The sequence below is a fragment of the Dermacentor albipictus genome, chromosome 9 (genome assembly GCF_038994185.2).
Source record: "Dermacentor albipictus isolate Rhodes 1998 colony chromosome 9, USDA_Dalb.pri_finalv2, whole genome shotgun sequence".
Taxonomy (NCBI): Eukaryota; Metazoa; Arthropoda; class Arachnida; order Ixodida; family Ixodidae; genus Dermacentor; species Dermacentor albipictus.
The window spans coordinates 19576732-19588234 of NC_091829.1; the positions used below are offsets into that span (position 1 = coordinate 19576732).

The 11503-nt window shown below is 45.3% G+C and overlaps 1 protein-coding gene across 1 annotated transcript in view; it reads right to left on the reverse strand.

Annotated features, from left to right (window-relative positions):
• LOC139049761 (latrophilin Cirl-like) overlaps positions 1-11503 on the reverse strand; it is a 1359947-nt gene that overhangs the window by 1173087 nt on the left and 175357 nt on the right. The gene's annotated exons all lie outside the window — the stretch shown is intronic.

The following is an 11503-nucleotide window of genomic DNA, read 5'->3' on the forward strand; positions in this document are numbered from 1 at the left end:
AAACTTTTTCAGAGCAAGAAGCGCTCTTTTTTGAAGGCCCGCAGTTGGCCATGGGCCAAGTATTTTTTTTAGAGTGAAAGGTCTTCTGTCTAATATCAACAAATTTGCTTGCAGTACCCGTCTTTGTGGATTGTATTTAGTGCACTCGAGGAGAAGATGATGCACATCTTCGTCTGTATGGCCACAAGAACACTGTGGACTAGAGACACGTTTTAAAAATTAAATTAAATTATGGGGTTTTACGTGCCAAAACCACTTTCTGATTATGAGGCACGCCGTAGTGGAGGACTCCGGAAATTTCGACCACCTGGGGTTCTTTAACGTGCACCTAAATCTAAGCACACGGGTGTTTTCGCATTTCGCCCCCATCGATAGAGACACGTTTTATCCTGTACAGGAAGTGTTTAGTGAATGCAGTACCAAGACGCAGGCGGTGTACCAATGTTTCAAATTTTCTGTTGTCTCTTAGATTTCCCGGCATTGTTAAGTTTATACATGGGTCTATAAAGTATAACTCAGAGTTTTTAGTTTGCTGATCAAACCAGGTAGTTTTGCTGAGGCGACAAGAAATCTGTCTCAGGAGCAGGCGGACTTCACTACGCAATAGAGGAAGATTGGTTGTCGCCACGTTACTGTGCGCCCGATTCGCAGCTGCGTCCGCTGCAGTATTTCCAGGAATATTGCAGTGCCCAGGTATCCACTGGAATGCAATTACGTGGTTCAGTGCGCTTGCTTTTGTAAGTTCTTTGAGTGTCTCATACAATAGCAAAGTGTTCAAAGAATTTTCTTATTGCCCTGTAGTAATGTGAGAGCGGCTTGCGAATCGCTAAAGATAACCCATTTTTGCGAATGTTCTTTTGATGCTATGAACCGCAAAGCACACAGGATTGCAAACAGTTCTGCCACGGTGGAAGATGTCTCTCGGGATAATTTAAATGTTTGCTATAGCGCTAAATGTGGAATGACGAATGCTGAAGTCGAGGAATTTTTATGACACGAACCATCTGTATAAACGTGTATGTACTGGGGATATAAGGAGTAAATTTGGAAGAGTGCCAGTTGTTGGGCGGCTACTATGAACATGTCTCTCTTAGATATAATCCCGTCAACCGATAATTCTATTTTAGCACGTGTTAACATCCAGGGAGGGTAACAAACATCCACTTTGCATATTTCAAACCTTGGTAATAATGCTTTATGTTCTCGAACAACATCGTGAATTTTGCTTTTGTTTCTTTCGGTAAGCGCGAGGTTTAATGGATGATTCTCGTGTTGGGTTAAGATCCGATAAATATGTCGGCATGTTTGGACCGTTCGTATGACTGGAAATGGTGGGTGACGAGCTTCAGCAATTACTAAAGAACTCGAGGTAGCCTGCGGAACCCCAAGACACACTCGCAGCCCTCTTGCCAGTAAACGTTGAAGGCGTTCCTCAGAAGATTGCGATAAACCATGGTGAATAGGAGCCGAGTAAGCAATTTTTTGTTTTATGAGTGCGTTATGAACTTGTAGTAGCGAAGAGACTGATCCCCCCCACGTTGTACCTGCGAGTCGCCGAAGTACGTTTATTACTGCATTGGTCTGCTTTTCAATTGCGCGGATGTGTGAAGCCCATGTTAGCTGGCGGTCAAGAATAATTCCAAGAAATTTATGCTCTTTCACGCACATCAAAGTTTGTCCATTAAGCGTAAGTTGGAAATTATTCAGCTGTCGTCTAGTAAAAGGAAGTACGGCTGTCTTTGCGTATGAAAGACTCATGCCTCTTTCTTTTAAAAAGGTGTCGATAATGTCAAGTCCCTCTTGCAGCGTTGTTTGAATTTCTTGTATATGAGATCCAGAGGCCCATATGCAGATGTCATCTGCGTACAGCGAATACTGTAGACCAGACGGGAGCTTTAGTGGCAAGGCTGCCATGACACAGTTGAATAAAAACGGACTGAGAACACTGCCCTGCGGAACACCCTGTGTGATGCTGTGATAATTACTCGCGCCTTCGATTGTTTCCATAAATATTTTTCTGTCTTTCAAGAAATTTGATACCCATCGTAGTGCTCGACCGTGTAGGCCAAGCTCTAACATACCAGCAAGGATGTGTATGTGACTTACAGTGTCGAATGCTCTTTGAATGTCTAAAAATACTGCTACTGTCACATTTCCGCAACTTCGTTCATGTTCAACGCATGTGGCAATGTCTAATACTGAATCCATTGTACACCGATTTTGTCGAAAACCGGTCATGTAATTGGAAAACATATTTGTGTGTTCACACCACCACTGCAGTCGACAGTCTAACATCTTCTCCATTAGTTTGGAAAAACAGCTTGTGAGGCTGACGGGTCGGTAGGAGTCAAGACTAAGGGGAGTCTTTCCTGGTTTTAGTACTGGAATTACCCGGGCTAATTTCCATGAATCTGGCAGAGTCTCGCTTATCCAGATGTCATTAAATATCTCTAAAAGAGCCGTTCTTCCTACAGGACCTAGGTTCTTTAACATCGTATACGTGACACCATCTGGGCCTGCGGTTGTCTTTGTACGGCATGACGAAAGAGCACATGTCAATTCATTTAGACTAAACTCACAGTCAAGTTGAGGATGTTGTGACATAAAGCACGTACGAACTTTCTGTTCTGCTAGTGTTGTCGAACTTGTAAATTGTAGGCAAGTGAACGGAATTCCTGGTCTGGATATAAGTTGGCAGAATTCGTCAGCAACAGATGTTTCCGGAGTGCTTCGAGCTACGGCAAAGGCTCGGAAGGGATGGCTCTGGGTAACTGGACCAGTAAAAGATCGGACAACTGACCATATTCTGGGAACTGGAGTAAAGGGAGACAACGACGCGCAGTATTCTCGCCACCTTCTCGTACTTAATTTTTGTAAGCGTCTGCGTGAAGTTGACCGAACTTTCTGTGCCATCTTGTAGTCATCCAGCTTTCCACTGCGGCGGTAAGCCCGTTCTGCTCGTCTTCTAATTGCTCTTAGATATTCATATTCCCCGTCGACTGCAGCGTATTCATTTGGAACAATGACTTGCTTTGTGCAGATCTCGTAAGACTCACACAAGATATTTGCAAAACATTGAAAGCTTGGATTTTCGCCCAATGAGTTACTCAAGTGGTGACGAAAACTTTGCCAATTAGTATATTTTGAGTAGCGCCGGGTCCCCTCCATCCGTATGAGGCGATGTTTTACCAGGATCGGAAAATGATCACTACCGTGCGTTTCTATGTCCGTTGACCATTCAACGCCATCAAGAAGGTCTTGTGAGCAGAGCGTGACGTCTATACAGCTTGAGTAACGGAACCCCCGCAAGAACGTTGGGGAGTTGTCATTTAACACGATAAGATTACTTTTTTCTGCGGCAGACTCTATTATGCTTCCACGGGAATCGTTATATTCACTGCCCCAGATGACGTTATGTGCGTTGAAGTCCCCACAAACCAGCACATGTGAGTTTGCGATACCAAACACATTCACCAAGCTGTCTACTGATATTTTGCTAGCACATTGTAGATAAAGACTGATCACTGTGACACTTGTATTTCTGAAAGATATCTTGCATGCTACGAACTCCGGTATGTTTAAATCGCTCGACTGTATTAAATAGGACGGCAGGTCCTTTCTCACACATAACATCGCTCTGCTATTTCCAGCGATGCGCGATGATTTATATATAACATAGTTTGAAAGACGAAAGTCATGTCTTACGCCTGCCTCCTGTATACATAAAACAGGAAAGTTATGTTGAGCTAGTAGTTTGCGAAAATCAGCTGACTTGTTTCGAAGGCTATTAGCATTCCACTGAAATACGAAAACATTGTTGGAACGATTATTCATCGTAAGCCTGCCGTGGGGCTGTTGGTGGTTGTGGAAGCACCAACGATTCCATAGAAAGCAGTGCTTTTACCTCTGGTAGGTTGTTTGCTTGTGGAATGGCACTTAGAATTGCACGCAGAGCTGTGAATAGCATGGGCAGGATCATCTGGGCTACGGGTAAAGACGCGTAATCACCAAACGACGCTGAAGCTCCATGCGCGCTCGAAGCAGGTCGCTGAAGAATTGACTGAGATGGTCGCTGGGATGACTGTTGTGGTTGAGGCGAATGCTGAGGTAGTCGCTCAGATGTTAACTGAGGTTGCTGTGTCGATGGCTGAGGGCGTTGCTGAGAAGGTCGGCGAATTTGACTCTAAGCCTGGGCAAGGTGAGTAGCATTCTCTGAAGGTGGATCATGCCGCTCGCTGTCAGAACGTTGTCGACCTGAGTGCTTTAGGGCTGCAGAATAGCTCATATGGACCCCTTGCTCTTTTTCTTTGTTACGAGTTGGAGGCGCACATCTTACGGCATCAAGGTTGGGTGGGGGCGCATTACGAGGAGGCAGCCTTCCATATTTTAACTCATGTCTGCGTAACCTTGAGGCAGCTCTGCTCTGAGGGCACCCGGAGTAGGAAGCTGTATGGTTTCCGCCACAGTTGGCACACTTTGGCTGACACACAGACTTGCACTCTGAATGGTTGTGGTCTTCTGAGCATATCTTGCAGCGACGCTGACTGCGGCAGTTCTTCGATAGATGTCCAAATCTCTGGCAGTTGTAGCACCTTAGAGCAGGGCCATGATATTCTTCTACGGGGTGGCTCGTGAAACCTAAATGGTCAATGGGTTATTTCAGAAAAGCACTTTCACGTTTTCGATGCGTCTGAGTATATATAAGTGGCACTGGGGTTGGGCCCGTGCTAAAGCTTCCTCTTAACTACTACTACTAGAGCAGGAAGAATAACAATGCTGGTGCACGTTTGCTAAAAGTGCGTTACATGCCGTTAGTTAACGCAGAAAGCAATTGAAATTCTGGGGCTTTACGTGTCATAACCACCATCTGATTGGGAGGCCCGCCATTGCATGAGAGGGTGGGTTAATTTTCTCCCACTGGGGTTCATTAACGTGCCCCCAATGCGCGGTACCCGGCCGTTTTTGCATTTAGCACCCGTCTAAATGCGGCCTCCGTGGCAGGCATTTTGTCCCGGGACCACGAGCTTATATTAGACCAATGCCATATAGCCACCACGGCAGGTTAATTGTGCGAAACGCTGGCTCAGTTGGAACTTACACACATCTGAGATATTTTCCGCCCTTCGAGGGAAAAAGAAATAAGCGAAAGGAAGACAGGGCAAATGCATATGCATAGAAGGACGTTAATCTTCGACAGTACTACCACGATCTTTTTCTTTCTTTCTTTCTTTCTTTTTTTTTGTTTTGTTTCGCTGGAAGGCTGGAAGTCTCAGCTGCGTTGTTGGAGGACTTTCTCGCATCACCGCATGTTATCGCACTTGGATCATCAAATATCGGCGCATACAAAAAACAAACGAACGTAAATAGACATGCACAGCGCTGTCAGAAGATACGCAGCAACAAAAGCCGGCAAAATTAGAAATGAACTTTCACTATAGAGCTGAATGGAATTCAGGCTAGTTGGTTATTCCTTCGTTTTTTTACGCACTGGTATTTGACCATCAGGAATAACAAACCAGCCCGATTTTCAGCTATAGTGCACCTTAATCGTTGAATAATTTTTATTTCTTGTAAAGAAACCGGCGAGACAATATTTCGAGTTTCATCCAAACAGAGTTTGAGTTTCGAGTTTATTTGATCCCCCATATATATAATTTGTACACTGTGGTTTACTGGGAAGGGGTGGCAGAAACGCAACTACACGCCCCACAATGTGCCAAGAACAGCCCTAATCACCAAATTCGCAGCGCTAGGCACATAGAGCAATAACATTCATCAACAATATTCTAATGGAAGAACCAGACATAAAAGTTATTCAAATAAACACAGGAAGCGCTCTGACTCGCAGTTTTGTCGGCGCGAGTCCCGCATCTTGCTTTCGGTCGCTGCAGAATATGCTTTTCGCTTTGTTACTACGGCGAATATTGAAAATCTCTTTCAGTGGCCATAAGTTCTTTCATGTTTGCTCGGGACTCTTTCGAGACCGCCGGCCTCTCGCTATTAGCGCCGTTTCATCTTGTCCGGCGCCCGCCTTCTTCGTCGCTAAACGAATATTGTTCGATCCCGCTGGGGCAAAAAGCAAAAAGAAACCTACACACACAAATTTCCACGTTACAAAAACCGGAAGCTGTGGCACGAGGCATACAGTGCATACCCCTCTCTCAACTCCCATCCGAAGAGCAGAATTAAGAGAGTGAGAGAGAAATGGAAGAAGGACAAGCAAGATGAGTTATATTTCTCCAGGCGTCACGCGTGTACCCAGCAAGCACTCGTAAAAGAAAAATAGAGAAACAAATCGCATATCCCGACGCGGGACGGTCGCCCGCTCCTGCGCGCCGTGGGACAAGAACACCGCCCCCTTCCTCTCTTCCGCCAATGAGTGGGCAGCGGAGCTCGCGTCACGTGACCACCGCCGCGACAAACCGGCGGTGGCCCCAGAGGACAACACTGTTCGAAAGACAATGGACGCGGGATGACGAGAACAAGGATCGGAATACACAGTGAGAGGGGGTTCAAAAGTGGGAGAGCGCCGTAGCTCCCTTTAACGTTCCACAGCTACGCGTGGCGAGAGTGGGTCGAAAATTTGGGGGAGGCAGAGGGCAAGGGGCGGGGAGGAGGCATGTTGTTGAGAACATCCTTTCGCGAGGCAAACGGGACGCGTCGCTACTACTGGGGCCAGCAGAGACAAAGCATCGCGTGGCGATGCAGAGAAGAGAGGTGACAGAAGAAAAAGAGGGGGGGGGGTATAGAGGGCAAGGGTGAGGATGGAAGTGGCGGTCGAGACGAATGAATGGAGGTAGGCGGCGAGGAGGAAAGACGAGAGCGTCGATTCTTTGAAGTGGTGTTGCGTAAGTCCGGAGAGTCGAGTGTGCGAATGCTACAGTGGCCCTTGCGCAAACGAAAGCTGCGACATATTCTCCCGTCACTGCGGTTGGGCCCGGAAACGCCGGGCCGCACATTAAGTCAGCACGAGAAAGCGACACATGTATCCTTACTTTATTTATTTATTTATTTCCTTTCGAGCAGGGAAAAAACGACGCTGGGAGGACAAGATGCGTGGTGCGTAAACGGGAAATGGGTTTTAAACAAAAATAAAGCCACGAGAAAAGAGACTGAGACAGCAACACCGAAGACGGCGCCACCAACCTTTGGGGCGAAGACGTTAGTACTAGAAAATGCGAAGTCTCGCCGTTAGAGGGAGCAGCGTCCCGAGTGTGCGAGATAGGAATATGGAGGAGGTCGGTTCGGAGGTTGAAGGCGCACAACAACGCCGAGCTTCTCTGTTGTACTTGCCACTATAAAATCTGTGCAGCGTTCTGGAAATTCTATGTGGTGAGCGCTATTGGACGGCGTCACACTGGAGGATCCGTTACAGCTGTGGCATAGGCAGCAGTACAAGGCAGATACAGAAGTTTTGAGGAAGACATGGGGAAAGAAAAGAAAAGATGTTAGCAAAGTGCTAAACTGAAGATGATGTGTATATATAGCCTATATAGCCTACACCCGATTAGCTCAGGCAGACTAGATGAATATTTGTCAGCATTATGTTTCAATGGGATGCCAATAAATCATCATCATCATCATCGCCATCCTGAGCTGGTCAAGTGGTCTCCGATATATCTAAGAAACGAAGGCCGGGTGAAATGATGTGGATTCATTATTAACTACAGCACGACAGAAACACAAAGGACAGGAACGAAGCGAACACACGAAGCGCTGGATCTACACTGCATTTATTTGAAGAAACAAGGAAGGCGCAATAAATAACAAGCATGCGCAGATTGCACTTAAAGAAAAAAATAAAGGTGTAGTGGACTGAGCGCTCACTTAGCTCTTGTCCTTTGCCTTTCTGTCGCGCTGTAGTTAATAATGAATCCGCTACGCGTTTATTAATTAATTAGCGAACTAAATTTAATGCACTACACTGTAAAAAATTTCCGTAATTTTACGGGGGATTTCTGTCATTATACGGAGAACTGCAGATAAAAATACGGAAAGTATGTCATATTTCAAAAATACGGCAAAATCTGCTGTTAATATACGGAAAGTGCTCTCCGTATTCAGCTTTACGGACATTTTCACTGTAATCATATAACGGCTATACACTGTTTTGGACGAAACAGAGAGAATTCCGTATTTTTGTTCTGAGAACATCCGTATATTGTGAGAAAATTTAAGCTGTCTGAATGAGCGCTCGTACTCATAAAGTTTCAGCTAACAATACTTTATTGAACACGCAAACTGTACGCATTATGAAGTTGCGTACAAAATGTGAGAGCTAGCCTTCTACCAAAAGCTGCAATAACAGATGGCACAAATATATATACGCATCTTCTATTCCGGTCGCAGTTTGCCGCGCATATGGGCTTAGTAACGCTGATCATATTCGCAAATATATGCGTGTTCTCGCAATGTTCTCAAATAAGCGCTTCGTAGTTAATAACACAGCATATATGTTTAAGTGAATGAAGAGCCGGGGACATACGTGCATACGTAAACAAGCTTGCGGCACTCAGGTGCTGGTGCACTGGGAATGACATTGGTGCTCTATACGCCAAAAATTGTGCGCACTCTAAATCAGTACCGAAACGCAGGGAGTGGTATAATGACCGTAACTGCGTTTACATTTGGCAATAAATGGTCTCGAAGGGGACTGGCGGCCTATAGATCCAAGTACAACGGTCGGAGGAAATTTTCGAATGCGGCAAGCAATTAACCCAAGTGTCAAAGGGCACTGCTGAACTGCAATGTAGTTGGTTGAACTCATTCCCATGATATTTACAAAATATCTCGTCTCTGACAATAACTGCCCATTCATTGAGACAAATCGATTACGCATAATCTTCACTGTTCATGTGTTAATTCTTGCGGTAAGATGTAATCGCAAACATTTGGCGCTTCATCTTGAAACAAGACCGGTAAGCGCGCTCGTTCTTGTACGGTAGAATAAAGAACGCGAACATGCACTGACATGTATGTAAACTACTGGAAGGTGACTGAAGACGAAGGACCTATTACCGTGCTAGTACTGTGTATACTGTCAAAAAGAAGAAAAAAATATTTCGGAAAGAAAGAATGCCCAGTGTCGAGATGTAACGATTCAAGCTTTATTTCTTTTTGACTTAGAATGCAACACCATTAGTTCCACGTGCTTTATGCATGGTTAATGTTATGACACAACTCATTATTTACCCGTTCATTACATGCACCAACCAGCCCAAAATATCACTGTACTAGAGCTTATGGACGCATCGCAGTGCACTGCTTTGCACTTCATTGTAGCACAGCTAGGGGTTTGCTATCGTCAGTAGCGAATGCTTTGGTTGACCTCCCTGCCTTTCTGCTTTTTGAATTCTCTCTCCCTTTGTATAAAATGCACTAACCTGTGGGAGAAAAAGCGTTCTCCTCTTTTAGAATTCAATTAATTGTCAAGCAATTATATTGCAGTTCCAGTAACTAGCCCAAGTAACCACGGATATCCGGGCGACGTCCGACGGACGTCCTTTCTGGATATTCGGGATGTCCGTGGGATATCCATGAATGTCCGACGTACGTCCGAGGGACGTCCCTGGGAAATCCAAAGGTAATCGCTTTGGCATCCGTAGTACGTCCGACGCGGACATCCAGCATGGACATTCAGGGGACGTTCAGGATATATATGTGTGTGTGTGTGTGTGTGTGTGTGTGTGTGTGTGTGTGTGTGTGTGTGTGTGTGTGTGTGTGTGTGTGTGTGTGTGTGTGTGTGTGTGTGTGTGTGTGTGTGTGTGTGTGTGTGTGTGTGTGTGTGTGTGTGTGTGTGTGTGTGTGTGTGTGTGTGTGTGTGTGTGTGTGTGTCTTCCCGGGGATATTCCAGATATACACATACCTTGAAGCGACAATAGTGGCCGGGACACATTCAAGCACCCGACCATTATATATATTACATTGGTCTAATGCTTGAATGCATTCTTGTTTTAAATAAACGAGAAATAAACTTACACCAACTTCCAAATACAATGAACCCTTTATTGTCACCTTATACATATACATAAAAAGACCAATAAGCAGATATATGCATACTGTTCAAAGAACAAATAAATACACGGATAAAGAAGAAAACTTGCAATTCCAATAGCACAACACAAGGTAGAGAACAACAGAACAAAAATTCTTATTGCCCACCCTGCTTTGACATTTGAGTATGCAGCATGGAATAAAAAGAGCAAAAAGAATTAGCATTATTAAGCAGCGAAAGCAACAGAAATGACGTGAAGGAATTAATCTTGACTACATCACTTCACTAGCACTGTGCCACACGGGCACAAAAAATGACATTAACTGGCTAATGCCTTAAACTTTAATGTCATTCGCGGGGTGCCACACGGTCATGCTTAATGGTATTGCAGCAAATGTTATTCGCGACGTAGTGCGTTCTCGTAAGTCAACTTGCCGTCAAAAGCGTACTCTCGTTCCCAATGTCTCGACATTCTGACGTGGCTAAACGAACTATTAGTGAAGAACAGTTAATATATTATTCACTTTCTTTAAACAATAGCTCTTTCTCGTGGCGTAGTGCGTTCTTACAATTATTAAAACTCACTTGGCCATCGAATGCGTACTCTCGTTTACAATGTCCTCGCCGTGGCCGTAGTGACCATATTCTCACAATATTAAACAAACTTGTAGATAAAAACAACTAATATATTCTTCACTTTTTTAAAAGGAGCTTTTTATTTTCGTAGAGATCAGCAGGCGATCTTGCCGCTACTCACGGCTACAGCTCTAATCATGAGCGCATTAGCCAGGAGAAGCTGTTTGCCAGGAGAATCAAAGGGCGCCGATGAAGAGTCCGCGGTAGCTAAAGCAAATGTAGACTCCGGGGTCCTGCTTACCAGAGAACCCGCATTGACTTGTGCGTAGACCTCTCCTAAGGGATCCTGTTCCGTTCTCACAGCGAAGTGAACCATCCGAAGCGTCACGTAGAGTATATATCCATCAGGGAAGCAAGGCACATTGTCCTTAGTGCGCGTAGTGTCACAACCACCGTCCTGAACTTCCGATGTCGCCTCGGTGCAGCGACCAGCATCACAAGGCGTACAAATGTTTGCAGGGACAGCTCGACCGCACATGATAATGCATGCGTGCGGGGTATACGCGCCACTGCACAGTTCTAGACTTGCGAATTCTCGAGCTGTTCACTGCTGGCTGCCGGTGCGAGATCCGAAGTCCTCGAATATCGTCTTTGTTTCCAGCGACGCTCTTTTTCGCGCGTGCGGCTTCTCCCGCAGTCTAGGCATCCTGGCACCTGTGAAGAAAACACATTTCAATACCCAAACGAATTAAAAAAGAAATCGCTGTAGCTGTCATACCTTGGTAGCTGAGTAGGAGACTTCGGTAGGCACGGTAGGTGACAAACGCTGCTCCACTGCCCTTAAAACGATCGCAGAATGAAAAATGGCGTGGCGACGATGGCTAGAGCTTGGATTGGATTGGATGACTGAAGCGTTCTGCTTTGCCAAGGTTC